Source organism: Antechinus flavipes, chromosome 5 (genome assembly GCF_016432865.1).
Source record: "Antechinus flavipes isolate AdamAnt ecotype Samford, QLD, Australia chromosome 5, AdamAnt_v2, whole genome shotgun sequence".
NCBI lineage: Eukaryota > Metazoa > Chordata > Mammalia > Dasyuromorphia > Dasyuridae > Antechinus > Antechinus flavipes.
In genome coordinates this window covers 73778106-73804585 of record NC_067402.1, presented here as the reverse complement: position 1 = coordinate 73804585, position 26480 = coordinate 73778106, and positions in this window count along the sequence as shown.

Below are 26480 nucleotides of genomic sequence, written 5' to 3'. Positions count from 1 at the left end.
GTTAACTAGTGGCCTATGATACAGATCAACCAAATATTTCAGCAACAACTAAGAAAGCAAACAATGTTTCAGATTCATTTGTATTTATTTCAACAATAAAAATAAAGCAAAAGGGGGACTAATTTTATCTTGAAATCCATTTGCAAAATAAAGATGTGTTTTCCTTTCAAATTTCTAATGCTAGAATATCCAGCTGATTAAGGAGGCTAAAATTAGTTGAATAATAAAAATGGCCCCTTAGGTTTGAAATCAGGTAAGGTAAAATGATCTGTCCTTGATTTTGTTTGTCATGCTCAGTATCCCTAAAGCCAATTAAGCTTGCTTGATATGGATTGTTCAAGAGCCACATGCATAAGTACATTAGCCAATTTTCAAAAACATTTCAGGGCACAAGAGAACAATCCCTTCAGGAGGCACTGACCAATCTGAAGTGCTCCTGAAATGAAACACTGATCCAGGCTGTGTTAAAAGTGAATCCCCTGCTAGGCAAATCACCAAGTACATTTAAGAGATTCTGGACAAATACAATGTAGGTCATATTCTCTCTCTCTCTCTCTCTCTCTCTCTCTCTCTCTCTCTCTCTCTCTCTCTCTCTCTCTCTCTGTCTCATCTCTATGTGCCTGTCTCGCTCTTTCTCTTCCTCTCCCTCTCTCTCGCTCCCTTTTTTCCACTTTCTTTCTCTTCTTAACCCTTATAATGGGTTATTTTCTTTCAAGAAAGAATCCATGGTGAAGAGTGAGGGTGGTGGGTTTGGTAGAGTATAAGGGAAGAAAGTGTTATCCATTTTGACATTTGAAATGATGTCTTAAGATCCACTGTGAAAGCAGCTGTCATTAGAAGTTAGCCAGATGTAGATCTCAAACATTGTTAATTTATTCTTTCTTTTTTTCTTTCTTCCTTTTTCTTTCTTTCTATATTTTCACAACTTGAGTTTGTGTGTCTTTGTGTTTTAAGCACTAGCTGATCTTATTTGCTCATTTAATGTTATGGAGTGGATAAAATATTTTATATATGACAGGCATAAAAGCAGAATCCTATTATCATTCTCTCCAGTAACACAGTGTAACATGAATTAATCTAGGTGATGGGATATTCATCCATTTCACATGGACGGCTAAAACATTTGCTGCCAAAATTCCATGGCTGTCATTTATTACTGACATAGAGAACATTTTCTTACACGTTCATGAAAGGATCTTTAAAAAAAAAAAAAAAAAAAAAAAACTTCTGGCCTTTGTGAATCATTTTCAATTTTCAGAACTGATAAAAGTAAAACTTTCTATGCCTGGCTTGACTTGGGAATCAAAATGGCATGGATTTTTTAAAAACCAATTTTCTCTACATTTTCCAAAAGATGGAATGACTCAGCTCTGTCTAACCATGAAACAATTCCTAATGTTGTCTTTATATGACTTTACTGAGGTTGTAAATGTGTGGGATAATTTAATAAGTTCATGTAGTTTTTGTAGCATCATTCAGCATTAGAAGCAGGAAAAAGATAAGTCCTAGGATTGAAAAATATAAATGTCTAAATATTTGTAATTCATTGCAATCTATGCATTTTCAGCATGTGATTGTTTCTTCAGATGTGATTAAATGTATATGATATATAAGGGTTGGCATGCTAAAAAATAAAGTCTACCAAGATTAAAGAATTTACCCAAGATCACTCAGTTAATCAGTGACAGGGCCAAGATTTGATTCCAGGTCCTTTGACAAAATTTCAGTTGCTTGCTCATGGTTAAGCTACATTATCTAAACAGATCTAGAAGGGGAAAAAAAAATCACAATTTCAAAAATAACATTTAATAATGACCTCTACCTTTACCATCTCACAATTGACTGAAAATATGAATGTAAAAATGACTTAAGGTTACATTTTGTTCATTTTTGGTTTAGAATGAAAATGAAATTCAACCTGTAAAATCAAATACTAACAGCATTTTCTCCCCCTTTGAACAAAGTGTCTCCAATTTATATATCAAGATTGTTCAAAATTTCTTTTTGGATATAACAATTGAAACCAATTCTATTCAGTAACTCTCTGATAATAAATACCAAACATAAAGCAGGAGAGTTCACCATTGTGATGGAGGAAATCTATTGCAGTGTGTAGGTTGAGGAGGAATTCCAATAGATAATGAAATCTTCTAGATGCTGTTTTGCAGGTGACATTGTATTATTTATTTTTCATTATAGAAACTCCTAGCAGATTATTCAAAGAGTTTGATCTGTCCATCCCAGTTGGAAAGACAAAATGGATGAAGAATGTCCATTTATTATATTTCAATATCATCTGAATGGGAACCACTGAGAACTTATTTAACAGCATTTATGGGCAGAAAATACGTATAGAAAATGAAATCAGTCCAAAGATGAAAAGAAGAAGATTGAAATGGATTTTTTTTGAAATTATAAAATTCTTTTACTGACTCCAAAGTTTCTATAATAGCAAAGGTCTCTCTTTTCAATGTAAACATGCTCTATTATTTATTGCATAATGACAGCAAGACTTAGAATACTATTGCCTCTAAAGAATTAAGGAGGTCACACAGAAGGCAATAGAAAAATGGATAGTGAATAGACTGCAACATATAGCCTACATGAAGTTCCAAAAAGTAGAAATGAAGAATGTCATCAAAGAATTTTGTATCAAAAATATAAAATGTAAAAAGTAAAGTAAAAGATGACAGGTGGATGACAGGTAGTGCTCACATACTACTTATACATTGAGTGAAGCCATTGTTGAAAATATTCATTTCCTTGTCCATAAGTTGCTCTCCTTGGTCTTGATTGAGCCAGGTATTCTCTGGCTGCCCCAGTGTCTCTCTGTCTGTGACTGTGTCTATGTCTGTCTGTCTGTCTCTTTCTGCCCCCACCTCCATCCTCTCATCTGCTTTCATTATTGTCTTCTCTTTGGTGGAAGAGATTATTTTCCCTCATTTATATCTCCAGCATTTTAACATGATACCTGATACTTAATAGGTAATTAATAAATGCTTATTGACTATTGTCTATAGATGATTTTTACACAGGATATGCAGACAAGGCACAGTTGTGTTTTGGTTTGTGTAGAGGGCTGGAACTGTGGAATCAATGCACTGAGGTCAGGACTGCTGAGCACTTGAGGCTAACTACTGATTGGACAATACTCTATGGGCATATGCTTGGAAAATGGTCCTTTCCACTATCCGTACTGGCTCAATGATTGGTGTATAGAGGATAGTAGGAGGGACTAGGGGGTGGAGTAAAACTACTAGGGACACACACTCTCAGCAGTAGAAGAGGGAGAAGGTGGTGGGGTTGATCCTACTTCTATCCTGTTCAATCCCACGTCTGGGGACCCAGAATAAAGATTGAGGACTTTTGCTTATCCTGACTCCAGCTGATTTTGAGGTGTCCTGAGTGCTAGCACGGTCTTTACAGGTTTGCATCCTTACAAAGAATGGCTAAATTAGTGAAATCAAGGATATAGTTTATCATTTAAGCAATCTGTTTTATATTAATAAGCAATGATTAATTCAATGTATTACATGTAATACGAAAATATGATATATTTACATATGTATATAGGGATTTTTTTTATTTTGTCTGTGAATGGAGCTACAAATATATTCTAGGGAACTAAGGTACATAGAAGTGACTATCCTAGCATCACAAAGATATTATGACTTCTTAGTTCCAGCACAGAAGTCTAGTCACTGTGTCTTCATGCTATTTCAATAGAACTTCATAGAAGATCAGATATGAAAGAGACACTATACATCATCTACTATAATGTGCTCTTTTTACACATGAAAAATAAACTGAGCCACACAGAAGTTCTATTGCCCAGATTACACAGGAGCACAATTGGGATTTGAACTGAATTTGAGAAAATCATATGATTGTGAGTATAGTGTATACTACTAAAACTGAAGGAGAATAAAGTATATAAAATTTAGTCTCAAATACATTCAATAATTAAAAGGACAAAATTAGTCTTGAAAAGTATATTTTCCCTTTTCATGGGCAAAAATTAATTTAAAAAAATCTCTACTTCCCCCCACCCTGAATTTTCATACATTTTTTGAATTTTTTAAAGAAGACAATTATTTGCTTAATCAAATAACATTTTTGAAAGTATTCATATTGTGTGTGATTTCTGTCTTATAAATTTAGGTTGGTGCTACTTTGACACGGATGAGGTAAAGTTGGCTTACTTTTGTATGATTATATTCTCTTTGTTGATATTTTAAGCATTTCTCAGCTGGTTTTAATCCCCTGAGTTAATTTCTAAATCACTTTCACTAGTATTTCTTCATGCATATTATTTTTCCAGAAAAATCCGAATAAATGTAAAAGACCACTAAAGAATGGTGAAGGCAACTCCATAAACTGCCTTCGATGTCCTCATAGGCAGCTAAAGACCCACAATAACTATTTAATAAAGAGAGCCAAAGGAGGAGATGTTGGTGAAGGATCCTGTGTCTTTTGGCTTTAATGGGTAGCATTTCTTTTACCCTTCCAGTAGTCTCTTATTACCCTTCCATGGCTCTTATTCTTCCATTCCACTAATACTCCCTTCACACCCAAACTCAGTTTTTAAAATCCATTTTTAATTCAGTAGTCATTCTCTATATATTCATTAATTGTGTATTATATTCAGTTTTCTATACAAGGTTACAAAATTTCCCCAAGTACAAATAAAACATGGCTAAATTGTTAGGGAATACATGATACAGAGGAGAGAAGAAATGAAAATTGGTAGGGATAATATAGATTAGAATATAAATATTTGAGTTGAATAAAGGGAGTGCTATAAGATAGAAATGCAGAAATTTATTCTTACTATCCTAGAAATATCAAAGAAATCTAAATGATGAATGTGGTATCTATCTAGCTTGTTGGCAGTTGCCTATAGTCCTGTCTATGGGGGATATTGAGGGTGGAGGACCTGGAGTTATGGGCTGCCCCATTAAGTATCCATATTAAGTTCAGTATCGATATGGTGATTCTCTGGGAATGGGAGACTTCCAGGTTGCCTAAAGAAGGATGAACTAAAGAAGTGGTTGGAAATGAAGCAGGTCAAAACTCCTGTGCTAATCAGAATGGGATGGAAACTGTGAATAGTCACTCTATTCCAGCCCGTGCACGATAATGAGACATGATCTCTAGAGTTCTTTCAGATCCTTTCCCTTTGACCAAAAGGGGGAAATGTTAAGTTATTAGGAGATATCCTGTTTTCCAGATCTAAGGCCCAGAAAGTAAACTGTGCCCTGGGTTTGGCTTAATAACAGTCTTTTGGATTCATCCTCCAGATGATCTCAATTTCAGCAAAATCCCACAATTGTTTCATATCAGATGGTCTCTGAGCTTTGACAAGCATCTATAGTACTCATGTTATGGTCAAGAAGTCCTGCTATGAATCAAACTTGTCATATTGTTGTTGTTACTTCTCATTGTCAGGGCTACAGCTTATTGGAATAAATATTAAATCTCCTCAGATTGCCTCACTCTCCCCTTTACCCCCAAGGGCTAGTTTCCAGAACTTATGTTTTTGCATGCAATTCATTTTCCTCATTTTGAAATTAAACTTCTGTTTGATTTGTCACTCTCCTATCTCTATCCTGCTCTATTCCACTCTAGTTATCCACAGGTTAGAGATCAGTTCCAGTCTAATTTTTACATCTCAATCTACTTAAATGAAGGGTTCAAATTCAGTCAGCAAAGTGATTCTAGACATAGTAATAGTCTGAACAAAGAAGCAGAGCATAGGAAATATGGGGTTTTTTTGTAGGCAGGTAAATTCAGTTAGTTAGACAAACAAGGGGAAGTAGTATAAAATAACACTAGAAACCAAACTGAAGCCAAGTTTTAGATGATTTAAAAAGCCAGGCTGATCAGTCTGTTTTTAATATAGTTGACTATTAATATAAAGTTAATATATAAGGAGACACAAAAGGTTTTTGAATTATGGGAGAGACACGGAATTATATGCATTCTAGAAAAACCATGCCAACAATAGTACATGGATAGATGAATCAATTTTGTTTTATTTGGTAAATGAGGAAAACTGTAAAGGAAAAATGTCCTAAAAGCAGGATTTAAGTCATATATCCTAAGTCTAATCTTAAATTTCACAGACACAGTCCACATTTTTTTTTAAATCGCTTTAATTTTTTTTTAAATTATAGCTTTTTATTTACAAAACGTATGCATGGGTCATTTTTCAACATTGACCCTTGCAAAACCTTCTGTTTTAACTTTTCCCTCCTGTCTGCCCTGGCAGGCAGTCTAATACATGTTTAATATGTTAAATCTGATATATGTATACATATTTATACAGTTATCTTGCTGCAAAAGAAAAATTTGGATCTAGAAAGAAAGAAAAAAAAAACCTGAGAAGGAAAACAAAAATGCAAGCAAACAAGAGAAAGAGGAGAAATGCTATGTTGTGATCTACACTCATTTCCCATAGTTCTCTCTCTGTGTAGATGATTCTCTTCTTTACCAAACAATTGGAACTGGTTTGAATCACCTCATTGTTGAAGAGAGCTATATCCATTAGAGTTGATCATTATATAATCTTGTTGTTGCCATGTATGATGATCTCCTGGGTCGGCTTATTTCACTTAGCATCAATTCATGCAAGTCTCTACAAGCCTCTCTGAAATCATCCTGATGATCATTTCTTATAGAACAATAATATTCCATAGCATTCATATAAAACTTATTTAGCCATTCTCCAACTGATGGTTATCCACTTAGTTTCTAGTTTCTAGTCACTACAAAAAGGGCTGCCACAAACATTTTTGCATATGTGGGTTCCTTTCCCTTCTTCAAGATCATTTTGGGATATAAGCCCAATAGTAACACTGCTGGATCAAAAGGTATGGGTAGTTTGATAATTTTTTTTTAAATTTTTATTTAATAATTACTTTATATTGACAGAATCCATGCTAGGGTAATTTTTTTTTTTTACAACATTATCCCTTGCACTCGTTTCTGTTCCGATTTTTCCCCTCCCTCCCTCCACCTCCTCTAGATGGCAAGCAGTCCTATATATGTTGGATATGTTGCAGTATATCCTAGATACAATATATGTTTGCAGAACCGAACAGTTCTCTAGAGACCATTACTGATCACAAAATAGAAAATTTTGATTACATCAAATTAAAAAGCCTTTGTACAAATAAAACTAATGCAAACAAGATTAGAAGGGAAGCAACAAACTGGGAAAACATTTTCACAGTTAAAGGTTCTGATAAAGGCCTCATTTCCAAAATATATAGAGAACTGACTCAAATTTATAAGAAATCAAGCCATTCTCTAATTGATAAATGGTCAAAGGATATGAACAGACAATTTTCAGAGGATGAAATTGAAACTATTACCACTCATATGAAAGAGTGTTCCAAATCATTATTGATCAGAGAAATGCAAATTAAGACAACTCTGAGATACCACTACACACCTGTCAGATTGGCTAAGATGACAGGAAAAAATAATGATGAATGTTGGAGGGGATGCGGGAAAACTGGGACACTAATGCATTGTTGGTGGAGTTGTGAACGAATCCAACCATTCTGGAGAGCAATCTGGAATTATACCCAAAAAATTATCAAACTGTGCATACCCTTTGATCCAGCAGTGTTTCTATTGGGCTTATATCCCAAAGAAATACTAAAGAAGGGAAAGGGACCTGTATGTGCCAAAATGTTTGTAGCAGCCCTGTTTGTAGTGGCCAGAAACTGGAAAATGAATGGATGCCCATCAATTGGAGAATGGCTGTGTAAATTGTGGTATATGAATGTTATGGAATATTATTGTTCTGTAAGAAATGACCAGCAGGATGAATACAGAGAGGACTGGAGAGACTTACATGAACTGATGCTAAGTGAAATGAGCAGAACCAGGAGATCATTATACACTTCGACAACGATATTGTATGAGGACATATTTTGATGGAAGTGGATTTCTTTGACAAAGAGACCTGAGTTTCAATTGATAAATGACGGACAAAAGCAGCCACACCCAAAGAAAGAACACTGGGAAACGAATGTGAACTATCTGCATTTTTGTTTTTCTTCCCGGGTTATTTATACCTTCTGAATCCAATTCTCCCTATGCAACAAGAGAACTGATCGGTTCTGCAAACATATATTGTACCTAGGATATACTGCAACATATCCAACATATAAAGGACTGCTTGCCATCTAGGGGAGGGGGTGGAGGGAGGGAGGGAAAAAAAATCGGAACAGAAACGAGTGTCAATATAAAGTAATTATTAAATAAAAATTAAAAAATAAAAAAAATAAAAAATAAAAAAAAAAAAAAGAACCGAACAGTTCTCTTGTTGCATAGGGAGAATTGGATTCAGAAGGTATAAATAACCCGGGAAGAAAAACAAAAATGCAGATAGTTCACATTCGTTTCCCAGTGTTCTTTCTTTGGGTGTAGCTGCTTCTGTCCATCATTTATCAATTGAAACTCAGTTAGATCTCTTTGTCAAAGAAATCCGCTTCCATCAAAATATGTCCTCATACAATATCGTTGTCGAAGTGTATAATGATCTCCTGGTTCTGCTCATTTCACTTAGCATCAGTTCATGTAGGTCTCTCCAAGCCTCTCTGTATTCATCCTGCTGGTCATTTCTTACAGAACAATTATATTCCATAACATTCATATACCACAATTTACCCAGCCATTCTCCAATTGATGGGCATCCATTCATTTTCCAGTTTCTAGCCACTACAAATAGGGCTGCTACAAACATTTTGGCACATACAGGTCCCTTTCCCTTCTTTAGTATTTCTTTGGGATATAAGCCCAAAAGTAACATTGCTGGATCAAAGGGTATGCACAGTTTGATAATTTTTTGGGCATAGTTCCAAATTGCTCTCCAGAATGATTGGGTTTGTTCACAACTCCACCAACAATGCATTAGTGTCCCAGTTTTCCCACATCCCCTCCAACATTCATCATTATTTTTTCCTGTCATCTTAGCCAATCTGACAGGTGTGTAGTGGTATCTCAGAGTTGTCTTAATTTGCATTTCTCTGATCAATAATGATTTGGAACACTCTTTCATATGAGTGGTAATAGTTTCAATTTCATCCTCTGAAAATTGTCTGTTCATATCCTTTGACCATTTATCAATTGGAGAATGGCTTGATTTCTTATAAATTAGAGTCAATTCTCTGTATATTTTGGAAATGAGGCCTTTATCAGAACCTTTAACTGTAAAGATGTTTTTCCAGTTTGTTGCTTCCCTTCTAATCTTGTTTGCATTAGTTTTATTTGTACAAAGGCTTTTTAATTTGATGTAATCGAAATTTTCTATTTTGTGATCAGTAATGGTCTCTAGTTCATCTTTGGTCACAAATTTCTTTCTCCTCCACAAGTCTGAGAGATAAACTATCCTATGTTGCTCTAATTTATTTATAATCTCGTTCTTTATGTCTAGGTCATGGACCCATTTTGATCTTATCTTGGTATATGGTGTTAAGTGTGGGTCCATGCCTAATTTCTGCCATACTAATTTCCAGTTATAACAGCAGTTTTTATCAAATAATGAATTCTTATCCCAAAAGTTAGGATCTTTGGGTTTGTCAAACACTAGATTGCTATAGTTGATTATTCTGTCTTGTGAACCCAACCTATTCCACTGATCAACTAATGTATTTCTTAGCCAATACCAAATGGTTTTGGTGACTGCTGCTTTATAATATAATTTTAGATCAGGTACAGCTAGGCCACCTTCATTTGATTTTTTTTTTTCATTAATTCCCTTGAAATTCTTGACTTTTTATTCTTCCATATGAATTTTGCTGTTATTTTTTCTAGATCATTAAAATATTTTCTTGGAAGGCTGATTGGTATAGCACTAAATAAATAGATTAGTTTAGGGAGTATTGTCATCTTGATTATATTCACTCGGCCTATCCATGAGCACTTAATATTTTTCCAATTATTTAAGTCTGACTTTATTTGTGTGTAAAGTTTTTTGTAATTTTGCTCATATAATTCCTGACTTTCCTTTGGTAGATAGATTCCCAAATATTTTATGCTGCCAACAGTTATTTTGAATGGAATTTCTCTTTGTATCTCTTGCTGTTGGATTTTGTTGGTGATATATAAAAATGCTGAGGTTTTATGGGGATTTATTTTGTATCCTGCTACTTTGCAAAAGTTATGAATTATTTCTAATAGCTTTTTAGCAGAATCTCTGGGTTTCTCTGGTATACCATCATATCATCTGCAAAGAGTGATAGTTTGGTTTCCTCATTGCCTACTCTAATTCCTTTAATCTCTTTCTCGACTCTTATTGCTGACGTTAGCATTTCTAATACAATATTGATTAATAATGGTGATAGTGGGCAACCTTGCTTCACTCCAGACCTTACTGGGAAAGGTTCCAGTTTTTCCTCATTGCATATGATGCTTACTGACGGTTTTAAATATATGCTCCTGACTATTTTAAGGAAAAGTCCATTTATTCCTATGCTCTCAAGTGTTTTTATTAGGAATGGATGTTGGATTTTATCAAATGCTTTTTCTGCATCTATTGAGATGATCATATGGTTTTTGGTTGGTTGGTTATTTATATAGTCAATTATGCTAATAGTTTTCCTAATATGGAACCAGCCCTACATTCCTGGTATAAATCCTACTTGGTCATAGAGTATTATCCTGGGGATGATTTTCTGTAATCTTTTTGCTAATATTTTATTTAAGATTTTAGCATCAATATTCATTAGGGAGATAGGTCTATAATTTTCTTTCTCTGTTTTCAATCTACTTGGTTTAGGTATCAGTACCATGTCTGTGTCGTAAAAGGAGTTTGGTAGGACTCCTTCAATCCCAATTTTTTCAAATAGTTTATTTAGTATTGGAGTTAATTGTTCTTTAAATGTTTGGTAGAATTCTCATGTAAATCCATCTGGTCCTGGGAATTTTTTCTTAGGGAGTTGGTTAATAGTTTGTTCTATTTCTTTTTCTGAGATGGGACTGTTTAGGGTATTTACTTCTTTCTCTATTAGTTTGGGCAAGCTATATTTTTGGAGGTATTTTTCTATTTCATTTAAGTTGTTGAATGTATTGGCATAAAGTTGGGCAAAGTAACTCCTAATTATTGCTCTAATTTCCTCTTCGTTAGTGGCGAGTTGTCCCTTTTCATTTTTAAAACTAACAATTTGATTTTCCTCTTTCCTTTTTCAATCAGATTTACTAAGGGTTTGTCTATTTTGTTGGTTTTTTTATAGAACCAACTCTTAGTTTTATTAATTAATTCATTAGTTTTTTTTTACTTTCAATTTTATTGATCTCTCCTTTTATTTTTAGAATTTCAAGTTTAGTGTTTGATTGGGGGTTTTTAATTTGTTCCTTTTCTAGCATTTTTAGTTGCAAGCCCAATTCATTGACCGACTCTTTCTCTATTTTATGCAAATAGGCCTCTAGAGATATGAAATTTCCCCTTATTACCGCCTTGGCTGCATCCCATACATTTTGGTATGATGTCTCATTATTATCATTTTCTTGGGTGAAGTTATTAATTATATCTATGATTTGCTGTTTCACCCAATCATTCTTTAGTATGAGATTATTTAGTTTCCAATTATTTTTATTTATTTTTTTTGGTCTACTTTCCCCTGGCTTTTTGTTGAATGTAATTTTCATTGCATCGTGGTCTGAAAAGGTTGCATTTACTATTTCTGTCTTACTGCATTTGAGTTTGAGGTTTTTATGTCCTAATATATGGTCAATTTTTGTATAGGTTCCATGAATTGCTGAAAAGAAAGTGTACTCCTTTCTGTCTCCATTACATTTTCTCCAGAGATCTATTATATCTAATTTTTCTAGTATTCTATTTACCTCTTTGATGTCTTTCTTATTGATTTTGTGGTTTGATTTATCTAATTCTGAGAGTGCAAGGTTGAGATCTCCCACTATTATAATTTTGCTGTCTATTTCTTCTTGCAGCTCTCTTAATTTCTCTTTTAAGAATTTAGATGCTACACCACTTGGTGCATATGTTTAATATTGATATGGCTTCATTATCTATGCTACCCTTTAGCAAGATATAGTGCCCTTCCTTATCTCTTTTAATTAGATCAATTTTTGCTTTAGCTTGATCTGAGATCAGGATGCTTTTTTGACTTTACCTGAAGCATAGTAGATTTTGCTCCAACCTTTGACCTTTACTCTGCATGTATCTCCCTGCTTCAGATGTGTTTCCTGTAAACAACATATTGTAGGATTCTGGCTTTTAATCTATTCTGCTAACCGCTTCCTCTTTATGGGGGAGTTTACCCCGTTCACATTTATGGTTAAAATGACCAATTCTATATTACTTGCCATCTTGTTAATTCCTGTTTATGCTTTTCTCCCTTCTTTCCCTCTTAGCCTCCTTCCCAGTAGTAAGCTTGTGAGCACCACTTGCTTCTCACAGCCCTCTCTTTTTAGTATCTCTCCCCCTGCCTTAGAATTCCTCCTCTATCTTACTCCTTTCCCTCACAGTTTTCATATTCCCTTCCGCTTAGCTTATTCCTTCCCTTTTCACTTTTCCCTTCTCACTTTTCAATGAGATGGGAGAAGTTTCACCATAAATTCAATATGTCTAAAACTTTTCTCTTAAAGCCAATTCTGAAGGCAATAAGATACCCACTATATTCATCCCTCTCTATTCTTTCTCTCAGATATAATAGGTTTCCTTTGTCTCTTCATGAGATGTAGTTCCCCCACTTTACCCTTTTTCTGGTACAATGTCCATTCCACATCTAGTTTCTAGAACAAGGTATACATGTATTCTTTATACATCTTTATAGCAGAAATATAGTTCCCAAGATTAATTTTTACCTTTTTAGGTTTCTCTTGAGTTCTATATTTGTAAATTAAACTTTTTGTTAAGTTCTGGTTTTTTCATCAAAAATAGGTGAAATTCATTTATTTTGTTGAATGACCATCTTCTTCCCTGGAAAAAGATGCTTATTCTGGCTGGTAAGTTATTTTTGGTTGCATACCGAGTTCCTTAGCCTTTCGGAATACCATATTCCAGGCCCTTCGATCTTTTAATGTGGATGCTGCTAGATCCTGAGTGATCCTTATTGTGGCTCCTCTATCTTTGAATTGGGTTTTTCTAGCCGCTTGCAGTATTTTTTCCTTCATCTGATGGTTCTGGCATTTGGCCACTATATTTCTTGGTGTTTTGATTTTAGGATCCCTTTCAGTAGGTGATCGATGAATTCTTTCAATGTCTATTTTACCCTCTGTTTCTGTGACTTCTGGGCAGTTCTCTTTGATGTCTTCTCTTGGTAACTATTTGTGGGTTTTTTTCAGTTAAGCATTAATTCACAGGCTTGTAATGAAATGGATTCTGAGAGAAAACACGCAGTTTACATAGCTGTGTGCCTCCTCTCCGCCATCTTGGCCAGAAGTCTGTATTCTTCCATTTCATTTAAGTTATTGAATTTATTGGCATAAAGTTGGGCAAAGAAACTCCTAATTATTGGCTCTAATTTCTCCCTTTTCACTTTTAAGACTAACAATTTGATTTTAGTCTTTCTTTTTTCAAATCAAATTTACCAAAGCTTTATCTGTTTTTTTTTTTTTTGTTTTTTTCATAAAACCAATTCTTAGTTTGATTTATTAATTCAATAGTTTTTTTTTTTTACTTTCAATTTCATTAATCTCTGCTTTTATTTTTAGAATTTCAAGTTTAGTATTTGATTGGGGGGAGTTAATTCACTCCTTTTCAAGCTTTTTTAGTTGCATGCCCAATTCATTGACCTTCTCTTTCTCTATTTTATGCAAGTAAGCCTCTAGAGATATAAAATTTCCTCTTATTACCGCTTTGGGTGCATCCCACAAATTCTGATATGTTGTCTCATTATTGTCATTGTCGTGGATGAAATTATTAATGTTGTCTATGATTTGCTATTTTACCCATTCATTCTTTAGGATGAGATTATTTAGTTTCCAATTACTTTTGATCTATTTTCCCCTAGCTTTTCATTGAATGTACTTTTTTATTGCATTGTGATCTGAAGAGAATACCTTTATTATTTCTGCCTTTCTGCATTTTATTTTGAGATCTTTATGGCCTACTATATGGTCAATTTTTGTATAGGTTCCATGAACTGCTGAAAAGAAAGTGTACTCCTTTCTGTCTCCATTACATTTTCTCCAGAGATCTATCATATCTAACTTTTCTAGTATTCTATTTACCTCTTTGACTTCTTTTTTATTTATTTTGTGGTTTGATTTATCTAATTCTGAGAGTGCAAGGTTGAGATCTCCCACTATTATAGCTTTGCTGTCTATTTCTTCTTGCAGCTCTCTTAATTTCTCTTTTAAGAATTTAGATGCTACACCACTTGGTACATATGTTTAATATTGATACCGTGTTTCCCCAATAATAAGACCTATCCCGAAAATAAGCCCTCCCCTTACTGTGTAAGATTCCTCTAAAATAAGCCCTCCCCTGAAAATAAGCCCTATTGAGATTGCTACTGTAGTGAAGGTGATCCCCTGTACTACATGCTACATTATGGTACCCTCTGTATGCACCGTCCCCCCCCTCCCCCGGTGAAATGCACGCTGTGCTCTGAGCTGCATCCAATCAGAGCTGCAGCAGTGAGCGCATCATCTTGTTCTTCCTTTTTTTTTTTTTTTAAATAACTTTTTATTGATAGAACCCATACCAGGTAATTTTTTACAGCATTATCCCTTGCATTCACTTCTGTTCCGATTTTTCCCCTCTCTCCCTCCACCCCCTCCCCTAGATGGCAAGTAGTCCTTTACATGTTGAATAGGTTACAGTATATCCTAGATATAATATATGTGTGCAGAACCCAACAGTTTTCTTGTTGCACAGGGAGAATTGAGTTCAGAAAGTATAAATAACCCGGGAAGAAAAACAAAAATGCAAGCAGTTTATAGTCATTTCCCAGTGTTCTTTCTTTGGGTGTAGCTGCTTCTGTCCATCTTTGATCTATTGAAACTGAATTAGCTCTCTTTATTGAAGAGATCCACTTCCATCAGAATACATCCTTAAACAGTATCATTGTTGAGTTATATAATGACCTCCTGGTTCTGCTCATTTCACTCAGCATCAGTTTATGTAAGTCTCGCCAGTCCTCTCTGTATTCATCCTGCTGATCATTCCTTACAGAACAATATATTCCATAACGTTCATATCCCACAATTTATTCAACCATTCTCCAATTGATGGGCATCCATTCATTTTACAGCCTCTAGCCACTACAAACAGAGCTGCCACAAACATTTTGGCACATACAGGTCCCTTTCCCTTCTTTAGTATTTCTTTAGAGTATAAGCCCAGTAAAAACACTGCTGGATCAAAGCATCCTGTTCTGCCCCAGTGATTTGCTTGCTGGTGCCATTGAGAGCAGTGCCATGGAGGAGAGCTGAGGCAGGACAACATAAAAACCCGGTATGTAAGTGGGAGTGAGGGGGCATGATGGAGGATAAAAGGGGCATGATGGAGGATAAAAGAAGAACTCAGGGGGCATGATGGAGGATAAAAGAAGAACTCAGCCAGCACTCACCGCGCTAAAGAAATGAAGAACTTCCTTGCAGAGAGAAGACTAGATCAAGTAATGATTCCTACAGCAATGACTGCCTATCTCCAGACCCTTGATATTGCAATAAACAAGCCATTCAAGGACCATTTGCGCATGAAAGTCAACGACTACATTGAAAATAGAATGGAAAGAAATCAGCGTGGAAACTTTGTGAAGCCCTGTCTGCAAGAAGTCGTGACTTGGGTGCAGAAGTCATGGCATAACATTACTGACAGCTATGTCATCAAGGCACTTTGAGCAGGTTACCTGGACAAGACATGTTCATTTAAAGAGAGCTGTATTGCTGGACGTGACAGATTGGGTCCACTTCTTCTGAAGGAAATAGAGGCGCAAGACATCCAGGATGGAATTCAGGGTATGGACACTTATGACGATTTATTGAAGAAGATGACATGATCATTATTGAATAAAGGTACTTTTTTTTTCACATTTACCTGTTTATTAAAATTGCTGTCAATGTTCATTAAAATAAGCCCTCCCCTGAAAATAAGCCCTCTGGTGTTTTTCTGTCCAAAAAAATAATAAGACAGTGTCTTATTATCGCGGAAACACAGTATTGCTTCATTATCTATGCTACCCTTTAGCAAGATATAGTGCCTTTCCTTATCTCTTTTAATTAGATCAATTTTTGCTTTAGCTTGATCTGAGATCAGGATGGCTACCCCTGCTTTTTTGACTTCACCTGAAGCATAGTAGATTTTGCTCCAACCTTTGACCTTTACTCTGCATGTATCTCCCTGCTTCAGGTGTGTTTCCTGTAAACAACATATTGTAGGATTGTGGCTTTTAATCTATTCTGCTAACCACTTCCTCTTTATGGGGGAGTTTACCCCGTTCACATTTATGGTTAAAACTATTAATTCTGTATTTCCTGCCATCTTATTATCCCCAGATTATACTTTTCTCTTTCCTTTCCCCTCTCCCCCCTTCTCCAGTTTTTAACTTAGAGTTACCACTTGCCTCAAGCAATCCTCCCTTTTAGAATCCCTCCCCCTTAGAGTCCCTCCCCCTTTCTTATACCTTCCCCTACTCTTTCTGTATCCCCTTCTATTTAGCCTACCCCTTCCCTTTTTATTTCCCCCCTCATTTTCGATGAGATGAGAGAAGTTTCTTTGTAAAACAAATATGTCTAATATTTTCTCTTTGAGCCAAATCTGATGAGAGTAAGATTCACACGATGTTCATCCCTCTCCCTTCTTTCTCTCAGATGCAATAGGTTTCCTATTTGTCTTCCTGAGATGTAATTTCCCTCTTTTTACCTCCACTTTTCCCTTTTTTCTAGTACAATCCTCTTTCCACCTCTAGTTTCTTTTTTATATTATAACAGTAAAATCAAATTATACATGCACTTTCTATGTATGCCCATAACAGAAATACAGTTCTTAAGAGTTCTTTTTACCTTTTTATGCTTCTTTTGAGTCCTATATTTGGAGGTCAAATTTTTTGTTTAGCTTTGTTTTTTTCATCAGAAATAAATGGAATTCACCTGTTTCATTGAATGCCCATCTTCCTTGGAAGAAAATGCTCAGTTTTGCTGGGTAATTTATTCTTAATTGCATTCCAAGTTCTTTTGCTTTTTGGAATATTAGATTCCAGGCCCTTCCATCCTTTAATACGGAAGCTTCTAGATCCTGAGTAATCCTTATGGTGTTTTCTTGGTATTTGAATTTTTTTTTTCTGGCTGTAATATTTTTTCTTTGGTTTGATAGTTCTTAAATTTAGCTACAATATTCTTTGGAGTTTTCATTTTGGACTCTCTTTCAGGAGGTGTCTAATGAATTTTTTCAATGGCTATTTTACCTTCTGATTTTATGACATCTGGGCAATTCTCTTTGATGATTTCCTGAAAAATAGTGTCCAACTTCTTTTTTTTTTTTTTTTCACCATGATTTTCAGCGAGCCCAATAATCCTTAGATTATCTCTCTTAGATCTATTTTCCAGGTCTGTTGTTTTCTCAAGAAGGTATTTAACATTTTTTTCTATTATGATGATGATGATGATGATGATGATGATGATTTGGTTTTGCTCGACTGATCCTTGATATCTCATGAAGTCATTAATTTCATTTATTCAGTTCTGATTTTAATGGATTATTTTCTTCATTTACTCTTAACTTTTTGTATTTGTACAATTTAGTTTTTAAATGACTTGTTTTGTTCTGTGGAATTTTTTTCCATTTCACAAATATTTTTAAAGTTATTTTCTTTTTCCAATTCACAAATTCTTTTTTACTGGGAGTTCTTTATCTTTTCTATTTCACATTTCAAAGAGTTGTTTTCTTTTTCAACTTTATGAAATCTTTCTTTTAATGAGTTATATGTCTTTTCTCAACCCTCTCACAGAGTTTTCCTTTCCTTACCCCATTTTTCTTCTAGCTCTCTTTTAAGATCCTTTAAAATTTTTTTCAATATATATTTTAATTTATGCATTTCAGGATAACCTAAGAAGGAATTCATAAGTTTTATAAGGCAGCCAAATAGGTCCATGACACCAAAAACATTAACTCATGGACTATATCTAAAATAATAGCAATAATAATTGAGAATCCTAATTCAACTTTTCCCTATATTTTGATCTTTTATTGTGTCTAAATCTCTTAGGGAGGGTTCACTTAGAACACAGATATGAATCTACCAAAATGGGCTGTGAGGCCCTAATTAAAAACCCTCCTACTCAAGAAATATTACTGGTCTTTTAAATCCCTCTACCTGCCTAATCAAACATAGATATTCAGATAGGGTTCAAAAGTTTACAACCTGCAAAGCAGAAACACAGATCTCTGTGATTATTCAGTTGATAAAGAACAGATGTTTTATCTGATGGTTGCTCCATTTTTAACTATATTTTAAAGGATATAGTGTTACAGTAGCATACAGTATACCCTATATCCTTTCTCCTGTTAGATTTTGAGCTGCTCATGTATCATCCCATTCCTTCTTACTCCTACTGCCTTCTATCCATTCATTATTTCCAATTTGTCCTCTATATCTTGTTTGTTGTCTCTCTTGTTAGATTTTGAGCTGCTCATGGATAGGGATTGTCTATCTATCTTTCTTCATATTCATAGTGCTCAGCTCAGAATCTGGCACATATGCTTCATAAATGTTTATTGACTGATAAAACTATGTAGGCAAGTGATTTCTTTTTCCAATTTTCTTTCAAGAAAATAGCACAAGTGTCTATATTTTTGAATGCTAGGTTGCTTGTTCCTTCTTAATCTTGGATTGGCAACTTGATGAAAAATTGGCATCCTAGTGCCCACAAGGTCATAGATTTAGAGGTGTGAGGGGCCTTAGAGAACTCTAGTTTTACTTCTTTCATTTGAGAAACTGAGAATTTGGAGCAGCCAAATGGCACAGTATATACAGCACTGGCCCTGAAGTCAGGAAGACACAGTCTTAGTCACTAGCTGTATGACTCTGGGTAAGTGACTTAACTTCAATTTTCTCAGCAAAAAAAGAAAAAAAATGATGAAAAACTGAGAACTAGTTGACTGGCTCAAGGTCACACAAGTAGTAAATAGAGCCTGGATTTACTGTGAAGACTTCTTATTTTCCTCCCACCCAAATCTGGTATACCAAACATGGTATAGTGATTACAAAGCCAATCTAGGAACCAAGATCTGGATTCACATTTCATATCTGACTCACATTGATTATATTGTCCCAGGAAAAGTAATTAATCTCTTTGTGTTCTAGGCAATTCTCTAAGATTAAAAGTTTCAGAGAAAGTGTCAACGTGATCAATAAAGGGAATTTCCATTCCTGGCTAGGCCTTGTATTAATTAAATCAGATTCAAACCCTATCCCAAACTTAGTATTCTTTCCATTAACTCACTCAATTCCTCCTAGAACAGCTTATAAATTTCACAAAAGCACTCTTTGCTAAATGTTCACTGGACAATTTTCATTCAGCTGTTCCCCAAAATAGACAGGGTGGAAGCTGGCGCATACATGGATTTTGAGTTTCTAGTTGCCAAGTACATGAAATCTAAATTCCTTTGCCTAACATTAAAAGACATTAACCTCCCCACTTTTGGACTCACCTGATCTCTGGATACACTAACTGTAGCTCTTCTGCTTTGGCTATGATCATTTACTTTTCTTAGCTCCCAAGTTTTTAAATGCCTGTCAACCTTCAAATATTAGGTGATTTCCTTCCCACATTTGATAACATTCTTTGCCATTCACCTTCATCATCTTCTTTAGGCTCTGACTCAAAACTCAATTCCTTCAAGAAGCCTTCCTCATTTACTCATGCCTCCAAATTTGATCCCTTATTACTGTGTCCTCTCTGTATTTATATTTTTAGCTTTTTGCATTCCTAGATCATTTGTCTCATGATTGTCTATATTGTTATTATTATTTTCCCCCATTTCTTTTTCAACTAGCCTGAGAAATTCTTGTAGGCAAAGTCTCTATATATTTTTAATTTTTTTTATTTCATTGATATCCTCCAATAGGGAGAATGTGAGATCCCTTGATAAGTACAACCACAGAAGTAATGCATTGTAATAGTCTGCAAATTATTAACGTCAAAAGAGGAATAAGATAGGGAGTCATATTCTTGAAAAAGACATTTGCTTTTGTCAAAGGGTGTGGGGACAAGCAATTCTTTATAGAAACTAAGGTCCTCACCTAGTTTTTTTTTTCTTTTAAAATTATATTATTCTGATTATATGTTTGATGTATATATACTTAATAGATACACATAGGTGTCTATATACACATATATGTATATGCATTTATGTGTATATGTATTAAAATATACATATATATGTGTATGTGTATTTTTTTTTTTTTTGCACATATTCTCTCAAGAACACCATATTTACTTTATGGCTATGAATATTGAAAATCCATAGTCTTTGAAGAAGTGAAGTCTTGATCTAGAGATCAATGGAAGAATACATAATGGTTATAAGTAAGCTATAGAATGTTTCTAATGATTGCTTATATTCAGGGAACAGCATAAAAAGTATTATTTGGGAAATAAATTAAGATAGGATCATAGAATGAAAACTGGAAGGGATCTTAGAGATTACTGAGTCTTGATGTGAGAAAACCAAGACTCAGACACCAAGTTGATACAGCTAGCATTTGTGAAAGACAGGATTGGAACCCAGGAACTGACTCCAAAACCTGTACTTTTTAATATTTTTTAAGGAAAGCACTATCTTCCAGGTACTGTGCTAAGAATTAGGCTATAAATACAAAAAAAAAAATGCAGTCCTGACTTCAAGGGGATTATATTCTAATCCATAACAGATAATAGAATGGTGGTCAGGGGAGGGAATTTTGGAAAATCACATTGATGGTAAATTGATCTTTAGAGCAGTTGATAAACATGTCCTTTCCAGAAGTGATAGTCATGTTTATTTAATTATTGTTTCTAAAAAAGAAAATAAAAAGCAAAGAAATGGTACTATATTGTGTTAGAGAAGAGGCAGAATGCTTGAGTGAATGATTAGATGGGATGTGAACATGACTTGGTGATTTATGGTAGGAGGTTAGGGGAAAAATTAGATATAATGGTTGGGCTAGAAACATTTACACTCATCTACTCATTTTTCAAAATTGCTCAGCCCAAGGATAGGAGTTACAAAGTAAAATGGTTTAGCTTCCCAAGGGACAAAAAATTAGGAATCTGTAGGGCCTTTGTACATGATCTAGGATGATGGAAACATGGACTGGAAATATAACTAGATAGGATGCAGTTATTAATGGTATTTCTCTAGTCATAAAGTATGATAGTACAGTGCTATACTATAAATGTAGAAATATAAAGTTGATATCCAGGGAAAGGTCTGTAAAATATTGAATAGATCCTCTGTGGAAGATATAAACAAGAATCAAAATAATTCCAGTTGCCAACTACATGAAATATAAATTCCTTTATTTAACATTAAACAACATTAAGGCAAACATGGGTTGTATGCTGAATTATTCTAAGAAGTACATTGATGAAGTTATAGATTCATTAAAATATAGAATCATCCTCTTACAACTTCTTTGCCTTGACTAGGGACCATCTAGGGATGTAAAGTAAAGAACTGGACATGAGGGCAAAAAAAATAAGTTTTAGGTGATGCCAGTTATAAGTCAGAGAGGTAGAAACAAGGATAGTATGAATCAAAGATTGAGATGAACTATCAAACACACATTGGGAAATGGACTTCCGGCCAAGATGGCGGAGAGGAGGCACATAGCTGTGTAAGCTCTGCGTTTTCTCTCTGAATTCATTTCATGACAAGCCTCTGAATTAATGCTTGACTGAAAAAAAAAAAAAAAAACAACCCAGAAATAATTACCAAGAGAAGACATCCTTGAGATTCACCAGGAAAGGTCTGTTTTTATCTCGAGGGTGGGGATGGTTTTAGATCAGGTGCAGGCTGAGGGCAGGCAGGCAGCGGCAGTGAGTGCCCCGCAGGCAGCTCACAGCTGAGCAGACCGGAGTGGGGTGGGGTATGAGCTCAGCTGCCTCTGGGGGAGAGCTTTGCCACAGGAATGGATACTTTGCCCTGGCAGCAAGTCAGCAGCCCAGCAGAGAAGCTAAAAACACCAGAGGTGAAGAATACAACCCCAAACAGTTAGAGTCTTTCGGGACCTGGCCACCCCTTCCTCAGCACGCTCTCAGAGTCTCAGAGTGCAGGCGCAGCACAGCCATCTCTGTCCTGTTAGTGCCTTGCTGCTGCCCTCCTCCCCCTACCCGCCCCCCCCCGCCCCTGCCCCCTGCAGTCTGTAGAGAAAGCTCGGTAACATCACCCAGCCCCAAAAAGAAAGCAGATTCCTTTTCTTTTCTTTTTTTTTTTTCTTTTTTTCTTTGTTAGTTTGTCTTTGATTCTTCTCTGACAAAATAAGCAAAAAATTAAAATGGATCTTAACCACTGACAGCTTCTATATGGATAGAGAGCAGACGCTAAACCCTGAGGAGACTAAAAACACACTGTCTCCAGGTGAATCCCCAAAGGAGGGGATCATCTGTTCCTCAGCACAGATGAATCTCATAGAAGAAATTAAAAAGGCTCTCACAAGAGAGCTAGAAAAAAAATGGGAAAAGGAGAGGGAGGCTTGACAAGAGAGTCTGGAGAAGTCATCCCACTCATTTAAAGACAGAGTGGATAAAGAAATCAAATCCTTGAAAAATAGGATCAGTGAACTGGAAACAGAAAATAGCTCTCTAAAAAATAAAATTGGTGAAATAGAAAAAAATTCCATAGAACAAGACAACTCAATTGAACAATTAGAAAAAGATATAAAAAAGTGAGTGAAGAAAATACTTCATTGAAAATCAGAATCGAACAAATGGAATTGAATGACTTGAGGAGACAACAAGAATCAGTCAAGCAAAACCAAAAAAATCAAAAAATGGAAAAAAATATGAAACACCTGCTTGAGAAAACAACAAACCTAGAAAATACATCCAGGAGAGACAATCTGAGAATTATTGGACTCCCGGAAAAATATGATGAAACAAAGAGCCTGGACACTATTTTCCAGGAAATTATCAAAGAGAACTGCCCAGAAGTCACAGAAACAGAGGGTAAAATAGACATTGAAAGAATTCATTGATCACCTACTGAAAGGGATCCTAAAATCAAAACACCAAGAAATATAGTGGCCAAATCACAGAACCCTCAGATCAAGGAAAAAATATTGCAAGCGGCTAGAAAAACCCAATTCAAATATAGAGGAGCCACAATAAGGATTACCCAAGATCTAGCAGTGTCCACATTAAAAGATCAAAGGGCTTGGAATATGATATTCTGAAAGGCTAAGAAACTTGGTATGCAACCAAAAATAACTTACCAGCCAGAATGAGCATCTTTTTCCAGGGAAGAAGATGGTCATTCAATGAAATAAGTGAATTTCACCTATTTTTGATGAAAAAACCAGAACTTAACAAAAAGTTTGATCTACAAATATAGAATTCAAGAGAAACCTAAACAGGTAAAAAGAAATCTTTGGAACTATATTTCTGCTATAAAGATGTATAAAGAATACATGTATAACTTGTTCTAGAAACTAGAGGTGGAAAGGACATTGTACCAGAAAAAGGGTAAAGTGGGGGTACTACAACTCACGAAAAGGCAAAAGAAACCTATTATATCTGAGAGAAAGAATGGAGGAGGATGAATATAATGTGTATCTCACTACCATCAGAATTGGCTTTAAGAGAAAAAAATTTAGACATATTTAATTTATGGTGAAACTTCTCCCACTTCATTGAACAGTGAGAAGGGAAAAGTGAAAAGGGAAGGAATAAGCTAAGCGGAAGGGAATACGGAAACTGTGAGGGAAAGGGTAAGATAGAGGAGGAATTCTAAGGTGGGGGAGGGATACTAAAAAGAGAGGGCTGTGAGAAGCAATGGTGCTCACAAGTTTAATACTGGAGAGGAGGGTAAGGGGGAAAGAAGGAAGAAAAGCATAAACAGGGGTTAACAAGATGGCAAGTAATACAGAATTGGTAATTTTAACCATAAATATGAACGGGGTACACTCCCCCATAAAGAGGAAGCGGTTAGCAGAATAGATTAAAAGCCAGAATCCTACAATAAGTTGTTTGCAGGAAACACACCTGAAGCAGGGAGATACATGCAGGTTAAAGGTAAAAGGTTGGAGCAAAATCTACTATGCTTCAGGTGAAGTCAAAAAAGCAGGGGTAGCCATCCTGATCTCAGATCAAGCTAAAGCAAAAATTGATCTAATTAAAAGAGATAAGGAAGGGCACTATATCTTGCTAAAGGGTAGCATGGATAATGAAGCCATATCAGTATTAAACATATATGCACCAAGTGCTATAGCATCTAAATTCTTAAAAGTGAAATTAAGAGAACTGCAAGAAGAAATAGACAGCAAAACTATAATAGTGGGAGATCTCAACCTTGCACTCTCAGAATTAGATAAATCAAACCACAAAATAAATAAGAAAGAAGTCAAAGAGGTAAATAGAATACTAGAAAAATTAGATATGATAAATCTCTGGAGAAAATGTAATGGAGACAGAAAGGAGTACACTTTCTTTTCAGCAGTTCATGGAACCTATACAAAAATTGACCATATATTAGGACATAAAAACCTCAAACTCAAATGCAGTAAGGCAGAAATAGTAAATGCATCCTTTTCAGACCACGATGCAATGAAAATTACATTCAACAAAAAGCCAGGGGAAAGTAGACCAAAAAATAATTGGAAACTAAATAATCTCATACTAAAGAATGATTGGGTGAAACAGCAAATCATAGACATAATTAATAACTTCACCCAAGAAAACAATAATAATGAGACATCATGTCAAAATGTATGGGATGCAGCCAAAGCGGTAATAAGGGGAAATTTCATATCTCTAGAGGCCTATTTGTATAAAATAGAGAAAGAGAAGGTCAATGAATTGGGCTTGCAACTAAAAATGCTAGAAAAGGAACAAATTAAAAACCCCCAGTCAAACACTAAACTTGAAATTCTAAAAATAAAAGGAGAGATCAATAAAATTGAAAGTAAAAAAACTATTGAATTAATAAAACTAAGAGTTGGTTCTATTAAAAAAAAACCCAACAAAATAGACAAACCCTTAGTAAATCTGATTAAAAAAAGGAAAGAGGAAAATCAAATTGTTAGTCTTAAAAATGAAAAGGGAGAACTTGCCACTAACGAAGAGGAAATTAGAGCAATAATTAGGAGTTACTTTGCCCAACTTTATGCCAATAAATTCGACAACTTAAATGAAATAGAAGAATACCTCCAAAAATATAGCTTGCCCAAATTAACAGAAGAAGAAGTAAATATCCCAAACAGTCCCATTTCAGAAAAAGAAATAGAACAAACTATCAATCAAATCCCTAAGAAAAAATCCCCAGGACCAGATGGATTTACATGTGAATTCTATCGAACATTTAAAGAACAATTAACTCTAATGCTAAATAAGCTATTTGAAAAAATAGGGATTGAAGGAGTCCTACCAAACTCCTTTTACGACACAGACATGGTACTGATACCTAAACCAGATAGATTGAAAACAGAGAAAGAAAATTATAGACCTATTTCCCTAATGAATATTGATGCTAAAATCTTAAATAAAATATTAGCAAAAAGATTACAGAAAATCATCCCCAGGATAATACACTATGACCAAGCAGGATTTATACCAGGAATGCAGGGCTGGTTCAATATTAGGAAAACTATTAGCATAATTGACTATATCAATAACCAAACAAACAAAAACCATATGATCATCTCAATAGATGCAGAAAAAGCATTTGATAAAATCCAACTTCCATTCCTAATAAAAACACTTGAGAGCATAGGAATAAATGGACTTTTCCTTAAAATAGTCAGGAGCATATATTTAAAACCATCAGTAAGCATCATATGCAATGGGGAAAAACTGGAACCTTTCCCAGTAAGATCTGGAGTGAAGCAAGGTTGCCCACTATCATCATTATTATTTAATATCGTATTAGAAACACTAGCCTCTGCAATAAGAATCAAGAAAGATATTAAGGGAATTATTGTAGGCAACGAGGAAACCAAACTATCACTCTTTATAGATGATATGTTGGTATATTTAGAGAACCCCAGAGATTCTACTAAAAAGTTATTAGAAATAATTCATAACTTTCGCAAAGTAGGAGGATACAAAATAAATCCCCATAAATCCTCAATATTTTTATACATCATCAACAAAATCCAACAGCAAGAGATACAAAGATAAATTCCATTCAAAATAACTGTTGACAGCATAAAATATTTGGGAATCTATCTACTAAAGGAAAGTCAGGAATTATATGAGCAAAATTACAAAAAAACTTTACACACAAATAAAGTCAGACTTAAATAATTGGAAATATATTAAGTGCTCATGGATAGGCTGAGTGAATATAATAAAGATGACAA